Below are 25,607 nucleotides of genomic sequence, written 5' to 3'. Positions count from 1 at the left end.
GGGTAGTCGGGGCGAGTGGGTGACTAGGTAGGGGGCGTCTGCAGCAGTGGAGACAGGCACAGAGGAAGCAGGGACGCGCGGGGCGCAGGACGCGCTGACGATTACGCCGGACGTGCTGACGTAGCGCGCAGGCCGCAGCGGGGGGCGGACTCTGGGCCTTTCTTCCCCTTCTGATTTTCCCCCTCCCCCCTTTTCTCCCTTTCCGGGTTTGGTTCCCCCCTTTTCTCCCCCTCTCCCCCTTCCTTCCCAAGCCCCTTTCCCCTCCCCCGCCCCAATCCCCCCTGCTCCCCCGCCCCGGGCCCTGGGGAAACCCCCGCCGAGAAGAGCCCGCCCCCAGAAGCGCGCCGCCGCCGGCCGTCGGGGCCGAGCCGCAGCCGAGCGGCCGTGGGCCCGGGCGGCGGGCGGAGACGCGGGCGCCCTCCCCGCTACGGCCCGCGTGAGGTGAGGCCACCTCCCGGCCGAGGGGGCGGGCGGCGCGGGCGGCCAGTGGGGAGGGGGCGTGGCGGCCGCGCGGGCTGGCGGGCGGAGGCCCCCCGGCCTGGGTTCCCCGCGCTGGAGCTACCCGGGCATGGGGGTGGAGGGTCAGGGCCGGAACCCACCGTGAAGGACGGCCCTGAGGCCCGAGACGCCCCGAGTGTGCGCGGGGAGCGCAGGCGAGAAGCGGGGGGATGGGGGCGGCGCGGGGCAGAGGGCGGGGGGCTGGCGCCACCTGTGGCCTGTGCGGTGGGACCTAAAAACTGTTGCGCCCTTGTAGTGCTTGGGGGTGACTAGCTCCATGTGTTTCTTGGGTTTCCGTTTTCCTTCGAGCATTGGAAAAATGGGAGGGAAGGGTGTTGAAGCGTTTCAAATCATGCCGGTATCCGAGTTATTAGAGGACAGGGATTCGAGTTGGAACATACAGGGAGATGTTTCTGGAGCTTAAAAGTTGGGCCTACATTAGTCTCATAACTCACTCGTGAGCCTCTTAAAACTTACTGATTTTGATAACTCCACAGAATAAATTTTTCACTCAGTGAATTGTTCTTGGATAATGATGAGACATGTTTTCCAGGTTTATTGAGAAATAATTGACATACATTACTGTTTATGTTTAAGGCACACAGCATGATGGTTTGATTTACATATATTGTAAATTGATTGTTGAAATAGGTTCAGCTAACATCCATCATTCTTGTATAATTACAATAAAAAAAAGGAAAGAGAAAAGAAAAAAAAATTTTTTTCCTTGTGATAAGAACTGTTAGGGTTTATTAACAACTTTCCTATAAATCTCGTAGCAGTGGCAACCGTAGTCATCATGTTGTACATTACATCCCTAGTACTTACTTATCTTGTAACAAAATTTGTGTGTTTTGACCACCTTCCTCCAATTTCCCCTCACCTTACCCTCTGCCTCTGGTAACCACAAGTCTGATCTCTTTTTCTGTGAGCTTGGTGTTTTCTTTTTTCGTTTGTTTTTTTATATTCCATATGTAAATGAGATCGGACACTGTCTTTCTCCAACTTACATGCCTTTGAGGCCTAGCCATGTTGTCACAAATGGTAGAATTTCCTCATTTTCTTATGGCTAATATTCCATTATATATATATGTGTATATATATATGTGTGTGTATATATATATTATATACATATTTATATATATATATATGCACACACATATATATACATACATACACACACATCACAACTTTATCCATTCATCCATCCATGGACATTTAGGTTGTTTTCCTGTCTTTGCCAATGTCAGTAATGCTGCTGTGAACATGGGGATTCAGATAGCTTTCCAAGTCAGTGTTTTTTGTTGGTGTGGGAAAATTTAAATTCAGATCCCAGTTGGATGAATGTTTCTTGTATAAATTTTTTTCAAATAGACTTAAATAGAGAAGCCTGAGTTCTGTCTGATGTTGGTGGGCACATGGAGACTGGGGAAGAAGGAGGTGACAGGTTCTACTTCCGGAATATCACACATTCCTAGCATTTTATTGTATTTTTGGATAGTCAAATTGGCACTTGAATTAGTTGTTAGTCGCTCCTCTTTCTTTCTCATGCATTTTTTCTTTCCATTTCCTTTCTCCAGTATTTCCTTTTTTGCCTTTGTGGAGCCTTCAAGACAAAAATGACTTAAATAGGTGTGCCAAGCGGTCGGTTAGGTTAATTCTATTCACTTTTTAGTTGTGTTTTTCTTTCCCCATTGCTGTTCTCCATAGGGATGAGAGGACAGAGAATCTTTCTGAAACGTCTGATGAACTCTCAGCGAAAGTTAAATTTCGGAGTTGCAGTTCCAGCTGTCTTTGTGTCCACTATAAGATCTATATTATAGATCTCCACAATTTATTTATTTATTTTAAAGATTTTTTTTATGAGAGAGCACGAGCCAGGGGGAGGAGCAGAGCGAAGAGAGAGAGAGAGAGAGAGAGAGAGAGAGAGAAGTGACTCCCCGCTGAGCAGGGAGCTTGATGCGGGGCTTGATCCCAGGACACTGAGATCATGACCCGAGCCGAAGGCAGACACTTAACCAGCTGAGCCGCCCAGGTGCCCCAATATCCACAGTTTAAAACAAAATTTAAAAAATTTGCGTATGTAAAAATAGGATGCCCGATATTTTTTTAATGGAAAAGAGTCTGATGGGGAAATAGCTTCCTTGCTTTTTCAGAATAAAAACCAAAGACTTTACAATTGCCATTAAAGCCTGGGTCTATAACACCCTTTCCTCTCCAACATAACTCCTGTGATCTCCTGAACCTTCCTTGAGCGCACCAGGCTCGCTTCTGCCTCGGGGGCTGTGCGCTTATTCCCCGGATCTTCCTGGATCACTTTTTCATTATGAAGCCGCATAACTTTGACCCCTCACCTCCTTCAGTTCTTTATTTAATGTCACTCAAGCAGTGAAATTTCCTTGGTTATTTAAATTGCAACCCCCCCCCTTACATAATTCTCTATCCTACTTTTCTGCTTTATTTTTCTCCTTACCCTTAGCAACCTATAACATACTTAATGTTTGGTGTCCTCCATTAGAAAGTAAGCTTAATGAGCGTAAATAGTCTTGTTTTGTTAGTTGCTGTATCCTCAACACTTAGCATAGAACCATGCCTTGGGTGCTTAACAGTTTTCTCCTTGTTGATCATGATTGGTTGTCCTTGGAAGTGTGGAATGAATTTTCACTAGGATTTTGTGAGGTACTCATTGGAAGAATTTGAGATTCTTTTTCTGTCATTTCTTGCCACATTTCTCTTGTGCTTTCAGGTCATTGAATGAAAGCATTTCGAAAGCAGAGAGGATGAAGCATAGGGGATCTTTGGTGTTGGTGGTCCTAGAGGAAGATTGTTTTAAAATGTCATGTGACTAGAATTTTTACCTCCTGCTTCAGGCTCTTTGATGTTTGTTCATTTCCTTGATGAGATAGCCATTACCATCCTTACGTTTTTGGCCCCAAGGCACTGAACAGGCTGGTTCCCTTCTGAATTTTTCAGTAGACTGAAGATGTTGATATTTACAGTGTGGGCTGTATGGGTTATATTTTCCCCCCATTCATGGGGAGCCAGTTGAGCTAAAAATCTATGAGAATAGCTTTCTCTAACAATGATGGAGTGGTTCATTCTGGGGAACATCTGATCCTTTTTTCACAAATCCATTTTGGAGGGGCATTTTTTAGCAACTAAATTCTATATTAGGTCTGAGGAGAAAAGGAGCAGGCCTCCTGAATTCTGTGGATTATCCCTCATTTATTTTTTCCTGTCTTGTTTCTTGGTTACCTTTGTTGACCTTCTGGCTAGAGTGGCCTAGATGAGGTTTCTCTTTGTGGCAGTCCTGGCCACTGTTCTCCAGCTTAGGAAGGCAAAGGGGGTGAGATAGGGATTTTAACACTTTGTGGGAATGCTGGTGGCAAAGCCTAAAGTTTTTGCTTAAACCTTTGCTAGGACATTGAAAGCTGCCAGGCCTATGAGAGAATAGTTTGTGGGAGGGTGGAAGAATTGGGGACCTTGTATCTATTAGACTGGATGTGGTTTTGATATTAGTGTAAAGAAGTGACAGCATCAGACATATATTAGTAGTTCTTATTTTGTGAATAATTTCTGACATAATATAAGCAGATTGATAAATACTTCTATTAAACTTTTGTTTTCCCCTTTTAAATCCTTTCACAAAGTTTCTAGGAAGTCTCTTCTCATGCTCCAGAGATATTTAAACATCTCTATACCACGTTCTCACCTCTGATGGATAATACTGAGTACTGACAGTGTTTCAGTGTAGGTTAATACTGAGTACTGACAGTGTTTCAGTGTAGGTAATGATTTCTGAACGATGCAGTGCTTTTTCCTGGGCCAGATCTCTTTATGAACTCAAGGAAAGTTTTCAGGAAAAAGCATATTTTGAGGAAAGGATAAAAAGTGTTGCATTTTGTTTGCATGATCCCAGGAAGTGCAGAGGAGAGAATTTTGTGAAACTGTGTGTATGCTGTGTTTTTGTTTTTTTTTTTTTAAGGTTTTTCTATGCCTCCTTGTAAGACTGGATAAGGGACTCTGAGTGTCCTTGTGTGGAATGTGCTGCCAATTTACAAGTAGGAAAAATAACTGGACTCATGGCTTGAACGTGTGTGCATGAATACAGTTGGTGGGTCTAATTTTAGAGAGCTTCTTCATACACGGTGGCCTCAGTATTTTCCTCCAGCTGTATCCTTACTCTCTGTGTAGAAAACATTTCACTTAGTGGTTGGTTAACTTTTGTTTTTACCATGGTTGCTAGTTTATTTATTTACTTATTTAGTTTTAAAGATTTTATTTATTTGAGAGAGAGCGAGAGCAAGAAAGAGAGCATGAGTGGGGTGAGGGGCAGAGGGAGAAGCAGACTCCTCCCTGAGCAGGGAGCCCGATGTAGGGCTTGATCTCAAGACTCCAGGATGGTGACCTGAGCTGAAGGCAGACACTTAACCGACTGAGACACCCAGGTGCCCCCACGGTTGCTAGTTAAGCATGTAGCACATGTCCCGTCTTCCCAGTGAAGTTACTCTGTCCATTCCTTCCTGAGTTTATTTCTGAAAACAGAGATAGGAAAAATTTCTTAACCTTGATCTGCTTTAACTCCTTTTTGAGTTCCCTTATATTTCCTTAGCATATATCTGTTTTCTCCAACGCTTAAAAGAAAATTGATGTTGTTGGGGCGCCTGGGTGGTTCAGTCGGTTAAGCGTCTGCCTTTGGCTCAGGTCATGATTCCAGGGACCTGGGATCAAGCCCCATGTCGGGGGTCCCTTCTCAGTGGGGAGTCTGCCGTGCCCCCCCTTGTGATCATGTGCATTGCGCGTGTGTACATGCTCTCTCTCTCAAATAAATAAAATCTTTTTTAAAAAATTGATGTTAAAAGCTCTTAATTACAATAGTCTATGGTGATTTCATCTTTTTCACTTGGGAAGTGTGATAGGAAAGATTCTGGGATGCTTCCTAAATCCAGGTGTTCTTTTTGCTTTTCTGCAGGGTCTCTTGTGAGTTGTTCAGTTATTTGAGCCTGTACTGGAATTTGTTTCAGCTTTCTAGTTTTGACAGTAAGTTTCCCAGAGTTCTTTCCTATGCTTTAAAAAAAAGAACTTATCAAACTGGGAACCTCAGCTAGAGATGAGAGAAAAGGTGCAAAAGCCTCAGGTGGTCATGTCTCCCAATAGTCAAGAACACTTCTGGTGTTTTTAAAGGACTCATTTTATTCTTTTCCTCAGTTTGTTAACCACAGAAGCATCAAAACTCTTTCATTCCCTTTAATTGCTTGCTTACTTGTCACACTCTGACTTTTCTAAATTGTCAAAGACTTTGATTTTTCCTGGGAAACAATTTGCAGTCATTTTGGGGTATTTTCTTGGGGAAAAAAATGAAACTCGTTAAGTGTTCCTGTAAGTTCTCTTCCCTGAGACCAGTGTTCTGATTCTTCCGTATCTCTGATTCTTCCATTTTTCTATAGGTGTTAATAGTGTGTTTTACAGCTTTTTTTTTCTTTTTTTCTGTTGACTGTCTCAGAATCTTTTGCAAGCAAGTAAAAACTATAGTTTGGCACCCATACAATTACTCAGAGGTTCTGAAAGAGCTCAGCTTAAGTCCTTATCCTGCAGAGCTAGAATATAAGAATAAATGAAGCATTAGCAGGTTTTAAAAGAACTTAGTTTATTTCTAGTTGGTATTTGTTAATTGTGAGTCTGTAGTGGGAGGAAAAAAAGCTGGTCAAATTTTGGTCAACTTTTGTCTAGATTTTTTGGAGACAATTATGTTCCTGTTATTAGTCTACTTAAAAAAATTTTTTTTTAAGATTTTATTTATTAGAGAGAAAGAGAGTGAGCACAAGAGCAGGGGGGAGGATAGGGGCAGAGGAAGAGGGAGAAGCAGGCTCCCCACTGAGCAGGGAGCCCAGTCTGGGGTGGGGGGGGGCTGGATCCCAGAATCCTGGGATCATGACCTGAACCGAAGGCAGATGCTCTGGCGACTGAACCACCCAGGTGCCCCAACCATTACTAGTCTTCTATACAGTTCTTGTCTGACATACAGAATAAAGATAGACTGTTTTAAGTTCATTAACTAGTTTCCTTTGCCACTTTGTTACCTTCCTTGTGTGGATGCTTTTGGTGTATTTCATGTTGATAATATTTGTGTTGCAGTGTTTATCATTATTAATGATCCAAACCACATTCATATCTGCAAAGCACTTTCTCTTTCCTAAAAACTCAAAGTGGTGTCAACATTTATATTAAAAGACCAAATTTTCCAGCTATGTAGTTCATATTTTTTGTGGAGGCAGTGTTTTTGTTGCATATGTCAGCTGTAAGAATTTATGCATGGTTTTGGCATGTGAGCAGCATTATGGGCATCAGGTAATTCTTTGTCCCTTGGAGAACTAGGTGGATTAGATTTGTGAAAGTTTCTATAAGCTTCATAACAGAGAATTAGGAGGAAAGTCATCAAGGCAGTGACAACTGAAATTTAATAACAAATACATTTGAAATACATTTTCTCCCTATACTCAAAACTGTTCTTTTTACTTACTCTTCCTTTGTGATTCTGTGGGAAAAGGGAAGAAGAAAATCTAGGACAGTAACCAGCTGATAACTTCCAGGAAATAATGTGCAATGGGTAGGTTTCAGGTGAATGCATACCCACACAAGAAGTGGGCACTTACTGTTTCTAATGCTGTTGGGGGAGGCAGCTCCCAGAAGCCATCAAAATCAGTGGGAAGAACATGGTAGACCTTGTTCATCCTTTTTATACTTATTTTATTCAGTTTTTCTGCAGCATTTGTCACTGTTGACCCCCCTCTTGAAATGTTGCAGTGACACTAATTTCTTTTGCACTTGCATTTCTGGCTCTTTTTCTCCTTCTCATCTCTTAGTGTGTGTTTTCCTTAAGGTTTCTGTTGAATTCTGCCTGTCTCTCATTCTTAAACTTTAATGGCATAAGGATGTCTTCGAGAATTTGTTAGGAACGTGGCTTACAAAAGCCTTCATGATCTGGCCCTTGGCCCTTGCTAGCCTCTCTGACCTAACTTGTATTACACTTACCTGTTCTTACTATGCTGTATCCGAAGTGGCTTTTTTTCTGCCCCAGGGCCTTTGTACTTACATTCCTGGTGCCTGAAATGTTATTCTCCCAGATCTTCACTTTGCCTTATCTCTTCTTATTTTTCCAGTCTCAGCTCAGATGCTTCCTCGGTAGACCTTCCCTGACAACCTATACAAAATAATTAATCTCCCCTTTGTGCTTTATCACATTCTTCTGTTTCATTATCTCCACAGCAGTTACCACTATCTTAAGTTATCTTGTTTGTTTTCTGGTCTGTAGTCTGGTTCACACCTAGAACTTAAGCCCTATGAGAACAGGGACCTTATTTATTTTATGAACTGCTGTATTCCTAAGGCCTAGAATAGTCACTCAGTACGCATTTGTTGAATGAATGAATGAATGAATGAATGAATGAATGAAATGTGGATGCTTGGTGTTATCATCAGAGATTTTGATTTAGTAGGTTTGGGATAGAGCCTAGGAGTTTGTACTTTAACAAACATTCCAGGTGTTCCTGATGTCTCTAGTCTTGGATGACATTTAGAAAAACCTTGCTCTCCACAGTCAGTCAGTCTCATACATCCTGATGGCTTCACTTAGCATCTATTACTATATGCTGACAACTTAGGAGTCTGTGTAGCCAGTTCTGATCTCTCGCCTGAGCTCTAGGCTTGTTTCTTCAGCGGTTTCTTCAGTATCTCCATTTGATTGCAACCTAGCATCCCAGATTCAGCATGACTAAAGCAAAAATAATTTTTCCATGGAGATTTTTTTCTTCTGAGTTCTTTTTTCCTGTTAATGATACCACCTAGGTACATAAGCCAAGAAACCTCCGTGTTAGACTCGAGTTCTTACTCTTTAACATCCGGTAATTATAAGTTATGTAGACCCTTATGTCCTCAGTCTATCTTGAGTCTTTCCATTTCTCTCCATCAGCATTGCCACTTTCTTAGTTCAGGAGACCATCCCCTCTCATCTGGATAACTGTGATGGGCTTTAATTGGCTTTCCTGCCCTAGTCTTTCTCCTTCTAATCTTTCATTTAGTTCTGTACCCTTAAGCCAAAAGAAGACTAAAATCTATTATTTTCTGCTGCTTATAACCTTTTAATGTCTTCTTTTTGCTCCCGGTACAAAGGTTGTTCTTTGTTTTGTTTTGTTTTGATTTGTTTTAACCTGGGTGTTTTAACCTCATCTGCCTTATATTTTGCTGTCTTTGCTTTGCTCTCAGGCTTAGGCATCAGCGACAGATGAATTACATGTCCTTTCACCCTCCCTGTTCTCTTACCTTGCTGCCTCGGATAAACCATTGTTTCCCCTGAGCACCTCTCTTCCCCAAAGCAACAAAAACAAAAACCTTCATTGGTGTGGGTATCATGTTCTGGAACTCTTTCAAGGCATCCTAAACCTCTTATTTTGTCTGTTTTGAACCAGTTTCCACAAAGCTGGGTTCCCCTTTGTCTTTACCTTACCATATTTCTCTCTTTATATTCCATTCTGAGTTTCTGCTCACACTGAAGTTAAATTTGCTAGGATCGTGATCTCTCCTGTGCCAAAAGAGCTCTCTAGAACATGTGATTTTTGTCTTATACCTCTACTAACTGTAAGGAAGAGAAGGAAAGAAAGAAACTAGATGATCTGAGGCATATGTTCTAGAGGTATATGTTCTAGATTGTGATTTTGCCAGTTGTTTTGCCTCTCCTAGCTACCCAAGAGAGATCATTGTTTGAGTCTTGATTTGGACCAGAGCTATAGTAAGGCCAATAACTGAAACCCTGAAATAAGTTTTTACCCTTCTTGCTTGTACCAGCAAAGTTTTACCTTTCTTATTATCATAGTATCTTCAACCTTATGTTACTTATCCCCCTTTCCAGTCTTTTCATTTTCCCTTCAGAGTTACTTGGTTTAAAATTTATTCTTTGTGTTTTACTCTCCATCCTGTCAGTATTTTTGATTATGAAGTCAAAATAGGGTTTTATACTTAGAGTATTTTCCCTTTATGGTAATGGAGAAATATTTTTTCTTTCTTTTTGAATGAATGTGATGGCTGAAAAATTGCATATATTTGACCAGCAAGATAGGACTATTGAAAGAACACAAATCTGTTTGGTTTGTGTATAGACTTTATGAGAAGTAAAATCAAAGCCACTGTTTAAAACTCTGAATTAAAAAGAAATTTTTTTATTATGATGTGTTAGTCATCATACAGTACATCATTAGTTTTTGATGTAGCGTTCCATGATTCATTGTTTGTGTATAACACCCAGTGCTCCATGCAATATGTCCCCTCCTTAATACCCCTCACCGGGCTAGCCCATCGCTCCACCCCCTTCTCCTCTAAAACCCTCAGTTTGCTTCCCGGAGTCCACAGTCTCTCGTGGTTCATTTCCTCCTCTGTTTACCCCCCCTTCATTTTTCCCTTCCTTCTCCTACCAATCTTCCTGCTATTCCTTATGTTCCACAAATGAGTGAAACCATCTGATAATTCTTTCTCTGCTTGACTTATTTCACTTAGCACAATCTCCTCCAGTCCCATTCATGTTGATGCAAATGTTGGGTAATCATTCTTTTCTAATGGCTGAGTAATATTCCATTGTATATATGGACCACATCTTTATCCATTCATCTGTTGAAGGGCATCTTGGCTTCTTCCACAGTTTGGCTATTGTGGACATGCTGCTATGAACATTGGGGTGCATATGGCCCTTCTTTTCACTACGTCTGTATTTTTGGGATAAATACCCAGTAGTGTAATTGCTGGGTCATAGGGTAGCTCTATTTTTAATTTAAAACTCTGAATTTTTAACCCTGTTTGAAGTTCTCTGATGCTTTTCTGAGTTTAATCTCAATAATTACACTGAATCTAATGTCTTCATATGTAGAATGGAGTTGATGGTCTGCTTCCTTTTAGGTTAGAGGAAAACTTACTTTTGGAGGTAACTCTTAAGGTTAGGTACAATAATAATTTTTAATACATCTATTGATTTAAAATGTGGACATTTCGGTTAAGCATCTGCCTTCGGCTCAGGTAATGATCTCAGGGTCCTGGGATCAAGTCCCACGTCGGGCTCCCTAATCTGTGGGAGTCTGCTTCTCCCTTTCCTCCCTGCTCATGCTGTATCTCACTATCTCTGTCTGTCTCACTCACTCAAATAAATAAATAAAATCTTAAAAAAATAAAATGTGGACACTTGAGACTGAAGCTCCATTTTAATGGATTCTTAAGCTAGCTTCGATAGTTTACTCTACCTATATTTAGCTAATAATACAGAAAAGGGGGGTACCTGGATGGCTCAGTCAGTTAAGTGGCTGCTTTTGGCTCAGGTCATGATCCCAGGATCTGGGATAAGCCCCACATCAGGCTTCCCTGCTCAGTGAGGAGTCTGCTCCTCCCTCTCTCTCTGACCCTCTTCCCTGCTCATGCTCTCACATTCTCCCTCTCTTTCTCTCTCTCTCTCAAATGAATAGAAAAAAAATTTTAATAATACAGAAGAGGGACAAAGAGGTATCTGAAGATATTAATGAGCACACTTCCCATGTAGCTGAGTTTTATTTATACCAGCTTGGTGGCCAGTCAGCAAACATAGCCTATCTCATAGAAGGACAGTCTGTATTAAATGTGATCAAATTACTAGTCTCTAAATAATGTTCTCCAGTGCTGTTAAATAACACAGCAGCATTGAAGTTAATGTTGGCTGTGAGAAAATGCTCCTTTATTTCTGGATGCTCTGTTTTCTTCATTTTCTTCCTTTTTTTCTCTTTAGAATTAACATTGCTTTCATAACTGCTTTTCTGTCTCTTGGTTGGGAAATGGCAGTTGCCTTTTCAATTTAGGGGACTTACTGGATCCAGACGTAGGATCTGTTCAGATCCGTAATGTGTTCTAGGCCACAAGATTCTGTTTTCTGTTTCATCGTGTCCTTTATTGTTGATTTGTGTTTTGCTCAATGCCCACAGTAAGGGCATTCTGCCAAATGAGGCCCCCTGAAAAGATGATAGATTTTCAGTGAAGAATTACAGGGAGGGGACACCTGGATGGCTCAGTCGGTTTTGCATCTGCCTTCAGGGGAGGTCATGATCTCAGGTCCTAGGATCGAGTCCCACACCGGGCTCTCTACTCAGTGGAGAGTCTGCTTTTCCCTCTCCCTCTGTGCTCTCCCTCTCTCTCAAATACACAAATATTAAAAAAAAAAAAAAAAAAAAAAAAAAGAATTGCAGGGAAGGGGGAGAAGGAAAAAAAAAGAAGAAAAAAGAAAAATAATTATAGGAGCTCACTTGCCATTGTTTTGTTTTACCAGCCCAGCTTTTTTCACCTAACACAGATTTAATCCTTTTATTTAGGCCGCTTTGGTGTACTGCAAGCCTGTCATATAGTATTAGCTTAGAAATCAGAGAAACTATCTGTTTATTATTAGTTTGTGTTTAAAATAAGTGTCACCTATGTATTTTCTTCCAGAATGGGTCTCTGTTAGAAGATCTTCTCATAGCTTCTGGTCCTTCTGTATTTTTATGATAGAAAGAGGGATCTTCAAGTGAGGTTTATAGAACTGCTTCCAAATACCTAACATCAAGAAAATTTATGAAAAGACCAACTCATTCATTCACTCAGATGTTTATTAAGTGCCTATTTGTTAGATATTGTGTTACATGCCAAAGAAACTAAAAAAATGTGGGGCGCCTGGGTGGCACAGCTGTTAAGCGCCTGCCTTCGGCTCAGGGCGTGATCCCGGCGTTCCGGGATCGAGTCCCACATCAGGCTCCTCCGCTATGAGCCTGCTTCTTCCTCTCCCACTCCCCCTGCTTGTGTTCCCTCTCTCGCTGGCTGTCTCTCTCTCTGTCAAATAAATAAATAAAATCTTAAAAAAAAAAAAAAAAAAAGAAACTAAAAAAATGTGACATTGTCCTTATCCTTAAGGAGCTCATGTTTTATTATAGATTACAAAAAAATACAGTTAACCCTGAACAACATAGGGGTTAGGGACCCAGCCCCCCCATAAAAAATCCACTTTATTTATTTATTTATTATTATTTTTAAAAGATTTTATTTATTTGAAAAGAGAAAGAGAGAAATGAGCGGGGGGTGGGGGTTGCTGAGGGAGAAGTAGGCTCCCTGGGAGCCCAGTAATGTGCTTGATCCCAGGACCCTGGAATCATGACCTGAGCTGAAGGCAGACGCTTAACCGACTGAGCCACCCAGGCGCTCCTTGAAGAACTTATTTTTTAAAAAGATCACTTGTGACAGATTGGGAACTGGATTGGAAAATAGACTGGAATCGGGGAGTCCAGTTTAAGGGCGGTCAAAATAATCCAGATAAGATATAGGCTCTGAAATGGTCCTCCAAGTGCACAGGGATGAGCAGATTCAAGAGGTATTTAGCAAGTAGAACCAGTTAGACTTGGAGGGGTGTGTGTGTGTGTGTGTGTGTATACACGTATATGTATGCGCACACACGTGTGAGAGAGAAGGGGAGAGAGAATGAATAGTGCTGAGAGGGATGAGCTCTTGGATGACTCCTAGTTTTCTGGGTTCCATACCAGGATGGATGGTGACATCACTTATTAGTTAGGGAATACAGAAAGTTGTGTGTTTGGAAATAAAGGTGAGGTGTTTGGTTTCAGAGTGGTTGAATTTGAGGTACCTATAGAACCACATAGGAAATGAAGTTGGGTGTACAAGGTTGGAGTTAGATAGAGAATTTGAGGCTGGAGAGACATTCCTGAGTCAACAGTATATACGCTGTAGTGGAAGTGATGGGTTGGGTCATCTAAGGATCATTTTGAAACTGAAAAGTTGAAGGCTGAGGAGAGAGCCTTGAAGAACACTGACAGTTAAAGGCATGACTAGTGGCAGTGGAGTCTTGGAAGATAATTGAGGAGGTGAGGAAGGTAAATGGGAAATCAATAAAATATGTGTGATAGAGAAGAAAGTTTGAAGGTGGAGGAAGGCAATCATGTCAAGTGGGGTGAAAGATCAAGTATGCTAAGGACAGAAAACCTACTGGATCTGGCACTCAGGTCATTGGTGACATCAGTGAAAGTAAGGTCACTGGAGTGATGAGAGCAGAGACCAAAAGGCATTGGATTGAGGAATAAATAGGAAGTGGGGAAAATAAAGGCAAATAAGCCTTGTTTTTCAAGATCATTACAAAGAGGTGGAGACAGAGGATAGTACTAAGGGATTGTGGGGTTCAAGGAAGAGTTTTTTTTAAGATGAGAGACTTGACCATATTTATGTGTTTGGGGAATGAGCAAGACAGTAGAGAGTGGTGATAATGGAGTGAAGTCCTGGAGCATGTAGAGAAGATGAAATCCAAAACAGAGGTAGAATTGTTACCTTCTTTATTAAGATAGAAGGAAAAGATCAAGAAAGGGGTGGGGACAAATGTTTGGTATCTGAACAAAGGAACTTGAAGGCCGTAGAGCCTTACTATTACTTGTGATGTAGGAGACTTATCCTTCTGGGTGAGCGGCCTGATGTGTTGGAGGGTTGTTAAAATAGGGGCCTTGAGAAGAGAGCCAAATTTGAATAGCTGTTGAGAGAATGGGAGGGATAGCTGACTAGGGGTCTTATATGGCTAGGCAAGCAAAAGTGGGGGAGGTGGTGTGAGAGTGGGAAGGCATTTCAGGTAGACAGACTAGCCTGAGCAAAGATCCAGGAGTATTAAATAATATGGTATGTATGGAGATAGAGCACTATTTTGAATAGCTGGAGAGGATATATAGAGAGCCAGATTTTATGGTAGACTTTAAGAGCTATATTAAGGAATTTGGAATATTTTGAGGCAAAGAGAAACCTCTGAAGATTTTTTTAAAGGATTTATTTATTCATTTGAGAGAGAGAGAGAAGGAGAGCATGCGAGCGGGGAGGGGCAAAGGGAGAGAATCTTCAAGCAGACTCCCTGCTGAGTGCAGAGCCTGATATGGGGCCAGTCCCAGAACCCGTGAGATAATGACCTGAGCTGAAGCCAAGAGTCAGATGCTCAACCGACTGAGCCACCCAGGTGTCCTGGAAGATTTAAGTCATAGAAATGTTTGTTTTACAAAAATACTCTGGTAACAATTTGGAGAAATATTTATTGGGGATATAGAGTAGAGGGGGAGATACTGGTTAGGAGTCTGTTGTAGAAGTCCATGCAGAAGAAGTTGAAATCCAGATAGATGAGGGTGTTCTGGGTAAGAAACAAACCCCCACTCTCAGTAGCTTGAAACAACAGTTTATTTCTCATTTGTGCTACACATCCATCAAGGGTAGGTCAGAGGCTTTTAGTTATTCAGGGATAGAAGCCAATAGAGCAGTTACCACTAGGAACGTAGCTGGCTGTTCTGTGAGAGGCAAAAAAAAAGAGCTCTGGAGGTCTTGCCCCGTTAACTAAATTCTTTGCCCAGAAGTGATAGAAGCAGAGAAGAGGGGACAGGAGCTGAGAAGATAAGATGGATCAAGGAGATGGTGCTACAATTTGGAAATTGGTTAAATGCGGGAGGAGGGGGAAGAAATTGTGAATAAATGACTCTCAGTTTTCTGTCTTGGGTGAATGGGTGGTATTGTTTTTTTTTTTTTTTTAAGATTTTATTTATTTATTTGACAGAGATAGAGACAGCCAGCGAGAGAGGGAACACAAGCAGGGGGAGTGGGAGAGGAAGAAGCAGGCTCATAGCGGAGGAGCCTGATGTGGGGCTCGATCCCGTAACACCAGGATCACGCCCTGAGCCGAAGGCAGACGCTTAACCGCTGTGCCACCCAGGCGCCCCAATGGGTGGTATTGTTAACTGAAATAAAAAAGGGGTAAGTTTTGAGAGCACCTAAATATATAAAGCAAATATTAACAGAGAAGGGGAGAAATAGCAGTACAATAATAGGGGACTTTAATACCCCACTTTCATCAGGGGCTAGAACATCCAAACAGAAAATCAATAAGGGAACATTCCCTTAAGTGACATGTTAGACCAGATGGACTTAACAGATGCAGACAGAACATTGCATCCAAAATCAAGAGAAAAAACATTCTTCTCAAGTGCTCACAGAATATTCTTCAGGATAGATAATATGTTAAGCCACAAAACAAGTCTTAATAAATTTAGGAAGATAGAAATCATATCAAGAATCTTTCCCAACTACAATGGTATGAAACTAGAAATCAATTACAAGAAGAAAACTGGGAGGGGCACCTGGATGGCTCAGTTGGTGAAATGTCTGCCTTCAACTCAGGTCATGATCCCAGGGTCCTGGGATTGAGCCCTGCATTGGGCTCCCTGCTCAGCGGAGAGCCTCCTTCTCCCTCTCCCTCTGCTGCTCCCCCTGCTTGTGCGCTTGTGTACGTTTTCCCCCCCTCTAAATTAAATAAATAAAATCTTTTAAAAAATTCATTAAAAAAAAGAAAACTGGAAAATTCACAGATACGTAGAGATTAAACAACATGCTATTTATTGAACAACCATTGGGTCAGAGAAGAAATCAAGAGAAATAAAAAAAATACCCAGAGACAAATGAAAATGGAAATATAGTATACAAAATACTACACCAATGGGATGCAGCAAAAGCAGTTCTAAAAGGGAAGTTGATAGTGATGAATGCCTACATTAAGAAACAAGAGAACGCAACTAATGAATCATCGAGCTTTACATCGGAAACCGGGGGTATACTGTATGGTGACTAACATAATATAATAAAAAATCATAAAAAAAAAAAAAAAAGAAACAAGAGAGATGTCAAATAACCTAACTTTATACCTCAAGAAACTAGAAAAAGGGTAACCCTCTCGGGTCCCCTCCCTCTTTGGGAGCTTTGTACTGTCACTTTACTGTTGCTCAATAAACTTTGCTTTACTGCCCACCAAAAGGGGGAAAAGAAAAAGAAACTAGAAAAAGAAGAATTGAATTAAGCCCAAAGTTAGTGGAAGGAAGGAAATAACAAAGAGCAGAGCAGAAGAGCAGACATAAATGAAATAGAGACTAAAAAGATGCTAGAAAAGATCAATGAAACAAAGAGCTGATTGTTTGAAAAGATGAAATAGACAAACCTTTAGTTAGGCTTGCCAAGAAGAAAAGAGAGAAGACTCAAAATCAGAAATGAAAGAGAAGACGTTAAACCGATACCACATACGCACACACACAAAGGATCCTAAGAAATACTATGAACAATTATATTCCAACAAATTGGACAACCTAGAAGAAATGGATACATTCCTAGAAACATACAACCTAACACGACTGAATCATGAAATAGAAAATCTGAACGGACCCATTACTGGTAAGGAGATGGAGTCAGTAATCAAAAACCTCCCAAGAAACAAAAGTCCAGGACCAGATGGCTTCACTGGTGAATTCTGTGAAACAATTAAAGGAGAATTAATACCAATCTTTCTCAAACTATTCCAAAAAATAGGAGGAAACCAAGGAGGTGAAAGACCTCTACACTGAAAATTCTAGACATTGATGAAATAAATTGAAGATACAAATAAATGGAAAGATAGTCTGTGCTCATGGATTGGAAGAATTAATATTGTTAAAATATCCACACTACCCAAAGCAATCTATAGATTCAGAGTAATCCCGATCCGGATTCCAGTGGCATTTTTCACAGAGATAGAACAAACAACCCTAAAATTTGTACAGAACCACAAAAGACCCTGAATAGCCAAAGAAGTCTTGAGATAGGAACAAAACTCAAGGTATCACACTTCTTGACTTCAAACTATGTTACAAAGCTGTAGTAATCAAAACAGTGTGGTACTGTCATGAAACCAGACACATAGATTGATGGAACAGAATAGAGAGCCTAGAAACTAACCCAGGCATATGGTTAATTTATGATAAAGCAGCTAAGAATATACAATGCGGAAAGATAGTCTCTTCAATAAATGGGGTTGGGTAGACCGGACATCTTATATCATACGTAAAATTTTAAAAATGAATGAAAGACTTGGAAACGGACCTGAAACCATAAAACTCTTAGAGGAAAACATTGGCACTAAGCTCCTTGACATCTGTATTTGTGATGATTCTTTTGAATTTGACACCAAAAACGAAGGTAACAGAAGCAAAAATATACAAGTGGAACGACCTCAAATTAAAAAGCTTTTGTATGGGATGGGTGCCTGGCTGGCTCAGTTAGTAGAGCATGTGACTCTTAATGTCCAGGTCATGAGTCTGAGCACCATGTTGGACATAGAAATTATTTTAAAAATAATTTAAAAAATAAAAAGCTTTTGCACAGCAATGGAAACTGTCAACAAAATGAACAAATAACCTGAATGGGAGAAAAATTTTGCAAGTCATATATCCAATAAGGGGTTAGTATCCTCAAATATATGAATTCATACATCTCAATAGAAAAAATACAATCTGATTTGAAAGTGGGCAGAGAAACTGAATAGACTTTTTTTTAAAAGCAGACATTCAGATGGCCAATAGGTACGTGACAAGGTGCTCAACATCATTAATCATCAGGGGAATGCAAATCAAAATCACAGTCATGCTATAGTTTGAATGGCTATCATGAAAAAGATGAGCTAACAGGTGTTGGCGAGGATGTGGAGAAAAGAGGATGCCTTTTTTTTTTTTTAAGAGTGCGCGTGAGTGGCAGGGGGAGGGGCAGAGGGAGAGGGAGAGAGAGAATCCCAAGCTGACTCCACGCCCTGTGCAGAGCCCAGTATGGGGCTCAATTGCATGACCCCGAGACCATGACCTGAGCTGAAATCAAGAGTTGGATGCTTAACTGATTGAGCCACCCAGGTCCCCCTGAAGTCACTATCTTTACGAGTATCTGCATCCCCATGTTCATTGTATCATTGTTAACAACAGCCATGACATGGAAACAACCTAAGTGTCTGGCAACAAATGAACGGTAAAGAAAATGTTGTGTGTATATACAGTGGAGTATTATGTAGCCATAAAAAGGAAATCCTGGGCACCTGGTTGGCTCAGTTGGTTAACCGTCTGCCTTTGGCTCAGGTTATGATCCCCGGAGCCTGGGACGGAGTCTTACCTCAGGCCCTCTGCTCAGCAGGGAGCCTGCTTCTCCCTCTCCCTCTGCCCCTCCCCCCCATGTTCTCTCTCACACACTCTGCTCCCTTTCTGCCTCTCTCAAATAAATAACTTATTTCTTTTTTAAAAAAAAAAGGGAAATCCTGCTACTTATGACAGTGTGGATGGACCTTGAAAGCATTATGCTAAGTGAAATAAGTCAAAGAAAGACAAAATACTCTGTGATCTCAATAATTATGTGAAATCTAAAAAAACCAGAAAACAACAAAAACCTCATAGCTACAGAGAACAGATTGGTGGTTGTGGGAGTGGGCAAAATGGGTGAAAGTGGAGAAAAGGTACAAACTTCCAGTTACAAAAAAAGGCTTGGGGATTTCATGTACAGCATGGTGGCTGTAGTTAATACTGTATTATATATTTGAAGGTTGTTAACAGTAGATCTTAACAGTTCTTATCACAAGAAAAAAATTGTAAATGTGTCTGGTGATGTATTTGATAAGACTTATTTGTGATCATTTTGCAACATATACATATATTCAGTCATGTTTTGCACCAGTAACAAATAACTAATGTTATATGTCAACCATGTAACTAAAAGAGGGGCAGGTTTGGGGTTAGAAGAGTGTTGGTAGAGAGTTCACTTTTGGAAATGTGTATCAGCTAATTGTGTGAATGAATCTGGAGCTCTAGAGAGAGTCAGGGGTGTTTAGGATTTGCATCTGAAGGGGGTTTAACCCAGGATAGGATATGAGATCACCAGGGCAAACTTGTGGGGTGATGAGAGAGCTGAGGTGAAGCCCCAGGAAAAAGGAGTTAAGAGGCACTTCTGGCCTCATGGCTTTGGATTTTAATGTAAAGTTTGACATTTTTTGGACCAAGGCAAGCCTGTGACTAGTATTTGGGGGAGGAGCAAATACAGGCTGTGAGAAGCTGTTGCTTGAACTGTTGGAAAGGTACTTGAGAGTACGTTAGCTTTGTTGCTTGTGCTAATGGTGGATTTATTTTTATTCATCCTTAGATGGAATGCATTTTAACTCTTTTATTTGAATTTGGATATATTGGGCAATTCACAAAATTTTAATAAAGTTACTGTTGGCTGTAAACTAGTTGCCAAGACGCAGAAAGGCTAAAAATTGGTCCAGTTTTCCCGTACTTACAAGATAGTTAAGTGAACAAAGAATGTGATATTATGTAAGTATAATAATAGCACAATACTGAGAATTATAATCCTCACGGAGTAGTACTGTAGTATCCTTATTTTATAGTTGAGGCTTAGAGAGTGCCTTCTGTCTGTTCAGGCTGCTGTAACAAACTACCACATACTGAATGGCTTATCAACAACAGAAATTTATTTCTCACAGTTCTAGAGACTGGGAAAGTCCAAGTTCAAGGCACCAGCATGGTCCTGTTCTGGTGAGGGCCTTCTTCCTGGTTCATAGCCATCTGCTGCTCACTGTGGCCTCACATGGTGGAATGGGATAGGGATCTCTCTGGAACCTTTTTTATAAGGCACTAATCACATTCACCTTCCAAAAGCCCCACTTCCTAATACTATCATATTCCAGGGTTAGGATTCAACATGAATTTTGGGAGGACTCTTCAGACCATAGCAGAGAGGTTAGGTTAGGTCATGCAGCCAGAACATAACCCGGCTTCATGCTGAGGTCTGGTCTTGTAACCACCACCTGGAATTGCTTTTCAAGACACAGCAAAATTTACACTGGATAGCTAAAAGTTTGGGTTAATGTTGTTTCTTGTTCTTTTGCACCCCAACTTTTTTATTTGGAAGAATTCTGAACTTAATTAGAAAGTTGGAAGAGTGATACACTGAATACCAATATGACATCTACCTATGTTTATCAAATATTTTACCACATTTGTGCTCACGCTCTCTTTACCCACTTCCTCTCTCTCTCTTTCTCTATCCACCTTTCTCGCCCCCTTCCCTCCCTACACATATATACATCATTTTTCATTGTATGTTAGGAATTTATATTAGCGTATTAGGAAATCAGGAAACTTTTATTAGTATCTTACAGACATTGGAAAACTTCGCCTGGGATGCCCGGGTGGCTCAATTGGTTAAACGTCTGACTCTTGATTTCAGCTCAGGTCTTGATCTTGGGGTCGTGAGTTCAAGCCCCACATTGAACTTCATGCCTAGTGTGGAGAGTACTTAAAAAAAAAAAAAGAAAAAAAATTTCACCCCCCAATTTTTTTTTTAAAGATTTATTTAATTAGAGAGAGAGAATGCATGCACAAATAGGAGGAGGAGCAGAGGGAGAGAGAGAAGCAGACTCCCCAATGAGCAGGGTGCCCAATGCCGGGCTCGATCCCAGAACTCTGGGATCACCACCTGAGCCAAAGGTAGATGCTTAACTGACTGAGCCACCCAGGCACCCCCACCCCCAAATTTTTTAAGCATATTTTGCTTAAAGACAAGTTGTTTTCCTGTATCGCCACAATAGTATTATCAAACTCATTAACACACGCTTTCCTTCCAATCCTGGGTTTATTCAAGGATCATATGTTGGGCATTTAATGGTCATTTTTTTTTTCAGTCTTTTAATTTAGAGCGGTTCNCGTCCCCTTTTTTGTTTTTCATGTCATTGATATTTTTGTACAGTCCAGGGTAGTTATGGTGAAGAATGTTTTACACTTTGGATCTGTCGTGATTAGATCCAGTTAAACATTTTTGACAAGAAGATGTTGTGTGTGTCTCTGTGCACATGATGTCCCTTTGTGCCATTGTTGAGTTTGATCACTTAAATTGATGTCAGCTACATTTCTTCTTCGTAAAGGTACTTTTTCCCTTTGTAATTAAGAAACAGTCTGTGGGATGATACTTTTAAAAATGTGTGACTTCTCTGTTCCTTAATGTTTTACCCAGTGGTATTAACATGCACTTATGATCCTTGCCTGAATTGGTTATGACATTGGTGGTTGGAAAATGTTGTTTCTCTCATTATGTCTACATTTTCTAGTTGGTGGTGTTCTAGGAAGAGCTTTATTTTTCCTCCCCCCCCCCTTTTTTTTCTGTTTTTGAGGATCATTGTAGATTGGTATTTTAAAAAAATTCAGTATGTTACAATTCATTGCTGTCAAAAATACTGACGATATTCAGTATTAAAAGTACAGTGGGGTACCTGACTGGCTTGGTCAGAAGGCTGAGTGACTCTTAATCTTGGGTTGTGAGTTCAAGCCCCATATTGGGTGTAGAGATTGCTAAAATAAATAAACTTAAAAAAAAATAGCAGTTGTAAATTTGGTCAATGGGAGCCCCATCAGACTGACTCCTATGTCCTTTTGACATGACCCAGTTAGGCTTTGAGGACTTCCTTACACTCTGGCACTACAAAGGGTTTTGGGCTAACTTTGTACTTTACTTGCTTCGGACCTGGAATCAGTCCTTTCTACAAGGAACCCTGATTCCTTTAGTGGTGAACGATTCCTTTAAAGGGGAACCACTTTTCTTAATTATCCTTTGCTATCTTCATAATATCAGTTATTTCCAATTAAAAAAAATAGAGTGGATTCCAGATCTGAGATCCTCTGTGTCTTCCCAGATGTACCTGATAATAGTCTCTAAACTGAATTATTTCTCAGAATGAAGTCTGTTAGAAGCAGCTCTGATGACTTGCCATGAGAGGCAAAGTATTGTGCAGAAAATTGGCATTGTATTGGTTTTTTTTTCCTAACTTGGTGTGAAGGTGAAAATAAGTTTTCATATCCTTCTTACTCTCATGTAATCCAGATCTTTTCTTCCTATAGTGCAGCCACGTAAGAGTTGTTTCCCTCTTTGTATCTTCTGCTGTCTGAATTAAAATGTCCTTGGATAGGGAAACTCCATACCAGACCTTTCATACTTAGTGCTTTGAGTCTGAACTTGTATTCACTTGTATATATATTTTACAATCGGACTTTGAGTACAATCTAGGAAAACTGACATGGTTAGGGTGTTTATTGTATTGAACATTTCTGTTGGAGTATGGTTTTATGGCTCCTTATGAGGTCCAGTGTTTTAGAGAATCCAAAATAGTTAGCCTTAGAATTGGGATCTGGTATGCCCCGATCACTTATGGTCCAAGAGCTTGAGAACATCCTGCTCTAGGACTCCACGTGAAATGAGATATGTCAGTTCCTTCCACTAAAACATTTTATGGTGAAGGTGAAACCCATTAAACCTATCTATATGTTCCACTGGTGTGGAAACATAAATTAGCTGTAAAGAAAGTGATGATGTGCTATTAACGTGTTCTGTTGAAATATTTAAAATCCAGTTTTCCTTGTGGAGGAAATGTAGCTTGTTTTTGGAGGGAGGGGAGTCTTGGTCATTTCCAGAAGTTATAGATAATATTTTAATTAACACCATTACTAGCCTATCAGTGATTATATGGCTTATGTATTTATTCTTTTACATGGATGACTGCTCTAAGATTACTTAAGAAATTAGCTGCCTGGCAACATAAAAGTTCAGGTATTAAAATGAATTGCCTGCCTTCCAACTATTTCTATTACTTGTCTAAATTTAGAACTATGTAGAGCTCTTGCAGAATTGAAATCTCTGGGGATTTTAATAGTCAAGACAGACAGTATTCAGCTTTTCGGAGTGAAGAAGAGGAAAGTTAGCTTCAAATTAATTTTTGCGCTGTCACTCAGACTGCTTAATTAAGACACAGAGTCCAGTAAAAAGTCAGGACTGTTCTGAGAATTTTATTTGACTGTTGCTGGAAACTTATTAGAGCCTAGGCTCTGGTGTGGACGGGAAAAATTTTTCCCCTCCTCGTGGAATTGCTGGAAGCTACTCACTATTCTTTCCTTACTGTCTCCCAAATTATGCTTGATAAGTACAGTTCTTATATGTTACCGGGCTGGACAGGGCACTACATCTGAGCTAGAGATCAGGTGAGCATTATCTTTAGGTACTTGTGAGTGAATTTTAGGGCATGAAGTTGTTTTGCATGTGTGTGAATTCAGAATTTTGTGGGATATTTTGAGGAGAAACTAATTTCATGTATGTTTAACTGTACATGAAATGTGAAAATCTCTTCATGGAGTTGGTAGGACTTCAATAAAGAAATAGGAAATAAAAGGAATTGTTATTTTAAGTAACTAATTTAAATATAAGTTAAAATAGAGTAAGATTTTACATATAGAGTGAATATGATGTATTTACTACCTGATTTGGCAATTGGAAATGTAGGACTTTGTTGCTACTATAGTAAAATATTTTAAGGATGCTGGGAAAATGCCAGTAAAATTACTATAAACAAAGAAAAATCCATACAAATGGAATGTATGTTTTTTTCCTGACCCTAGATTTATACAAATGGTGAAATGTAAAAAAATTGACAACAAATCCATATATTACTCTTGAATTAAGCTTGTGTGCTTTTTTTCCCCTCTCTTTCTGCTGGGGCTTCCATAGATGAATTCTAGAAGTGAGGGACCTTGTTCCTTGGAGAAATGAGCTGCCCTCAAAGAATTTACTGTTTATTGAGACAAAATGTTATGAAGGAGGTAACAGGATGGTTTTTCCTTTCTTTTCTTTTCATTTTTTTTTTTTTTTTTAAATTTTATCTATTTGCGAGAGGGAGATTGAGCACGAGCAGGGGGAGGGACAGAAGGAGAGGGAGAAGCAGGCTCCCAGCTGAGCAGGGAGCCCCATGTAGGGCTCAATCCCAGGACCCCGGGATCATGATCCGAGCTGAAGATGGACGCCCAACGACTGAACCACCCACGGGCCCCAGTTTTTATTTTCTTTTTGCTCCTTTTTCTTTCTTTCTTTCTTTCTTTCTTTCTTTCTTTCTTTCTTTCTTTCTTTCTATCTATCTTTCTATCTATCTATCTATCTATCTATCTATCTTAAAGATTTTATTTATTTGACAGCGAGAGAGCGGGGATGGGAGGGGAGGGAGAAGCAGACTCCCTGCCAAGCAGGGAGCTGGATGCGGGGCTCCTTGCAGGGCTCAGTCCCAGGACCCTGGGATCATGACCTGAGCCCAAGGCAGACACTTAACAGCCCAAGGCAGACACAACTGAGCCACCCAGGTGCCCTTGCTTATCTCTATTTTAAAAAGAACATGGATTTCTTTTATAATTAGAGGGAAAATCAGTTATTTAAAAACATTTATTAAAACAATAAAGGGGCTGTAAATCAACTCTCAAAACTTATAAAAGTACTCTAATAGATTTGTTTTCTAGCACTCTTTGAGTTCTTTGTTTCCTGGGCTTTGAGGCTATTTTTTTGGGTAAGCTGTCTTTTTTCTATTGCAGCTGAAGTTTTATTAAATAACTTCAGTGTATTTAACCAGTCACTTAAATAACAAAATTTGTATTTAAATCTAGCAATATATAGCCACTGCGTGGCTCAGTTGGTTAAGTGTTTGCCTTCTGCTGAGGTTACGATCCCAGGGTCCTGGGATTGCCTGGAGTTGGGCTCCCGCTCAGCGGGGAGTCTGCTTATCCCTCTGCCTCTGCCCCTCCCCCTGCTCCTGCTCTCTTTCTCTTGCACTTGCTCTCTCTTTCTCAAATAAATAAATAACATCTTTAAGAAAAAAAATCCTATAATATATAATTCTGTTTTTTAAAAGAATATAAATATATGCCCATTTGAATTCTGGGAGGAAAAGCTTGTGCTTAATAGCTTGCCTGAACTTGCTAGAAACAGCATTTTGATGTCACAAAGGGATCCCTGTAAAATTTGAAGAAAGTATTAAGTGCCTTTACTAGAATAAAAACTTAATTTTACCACAGAGTGGCCCTTAGGTTGACAAAGAAGATTACATTTTTCCATAGGTCCTAGAGTTGTCCAGAGACAGCTTGAGTGTCACATAAGGTACTTAGGACTATTAGAACGTTCAACATCATTCTAGGGCTGTGGAATATAAAATATTTGTGTGTGTTAAAGGGCCTTAATGGCTGGCTGTGGAGATTAAACATGAACATTTGATGATCAAAACAACAGTAGATATAATGTATTAGATTCTGTAACATAAAACATTAAGCAGTATGATTTAGTGGAGTCTAATTGTTTAGTACAAAGAAACGCAAAAGGAAAGAGAGAAACCAAAATAGAAACGTAGGGAAAGAGGT

General features: G+C 40.3%; 1 protein-coding gene across 1 annotated transcript in view; it reads left to right on the top strand.

Moving 5' to 3' along the window:
• The first annotated feature begins 373 nt into the window (after window positions 1-373).
• The window catches only part of R3HDM2 (R3H domain containing 2), a 155,663-nt gene continuing 130,429 nt past the window's right edge, over window positions 374-25,607 (top strand). Inside the window, exon 1 of the mRNA XM_040637165.1 lies at window positions 374-441. The gene's annotated coding sequence lies outside the window, so the exon portion shown is untranslated. The remainder of the gene's footprint in view (window positions 442-25,607) is intronic.

This window comes from Ursus maritimus, unplaced genomic scaffold (assembly GCF_017311325.1).
Source record: "Ursus maritimus isolate PB19 unplaced genomic scaffold, ASM1731132v1 scaffold_21, whole genome shotgun sequence".
NCBI lineage: Eukaryota > Metazoa > Chordata > Mammalia > Carnivora > Ursidae > Ursus > Ursus maritimus.
The sequence above is the reverse complement of the archived record's forward strand: the minus strand, read 5'-3'. Positions and strand labels throughout refer to the sequence as shown.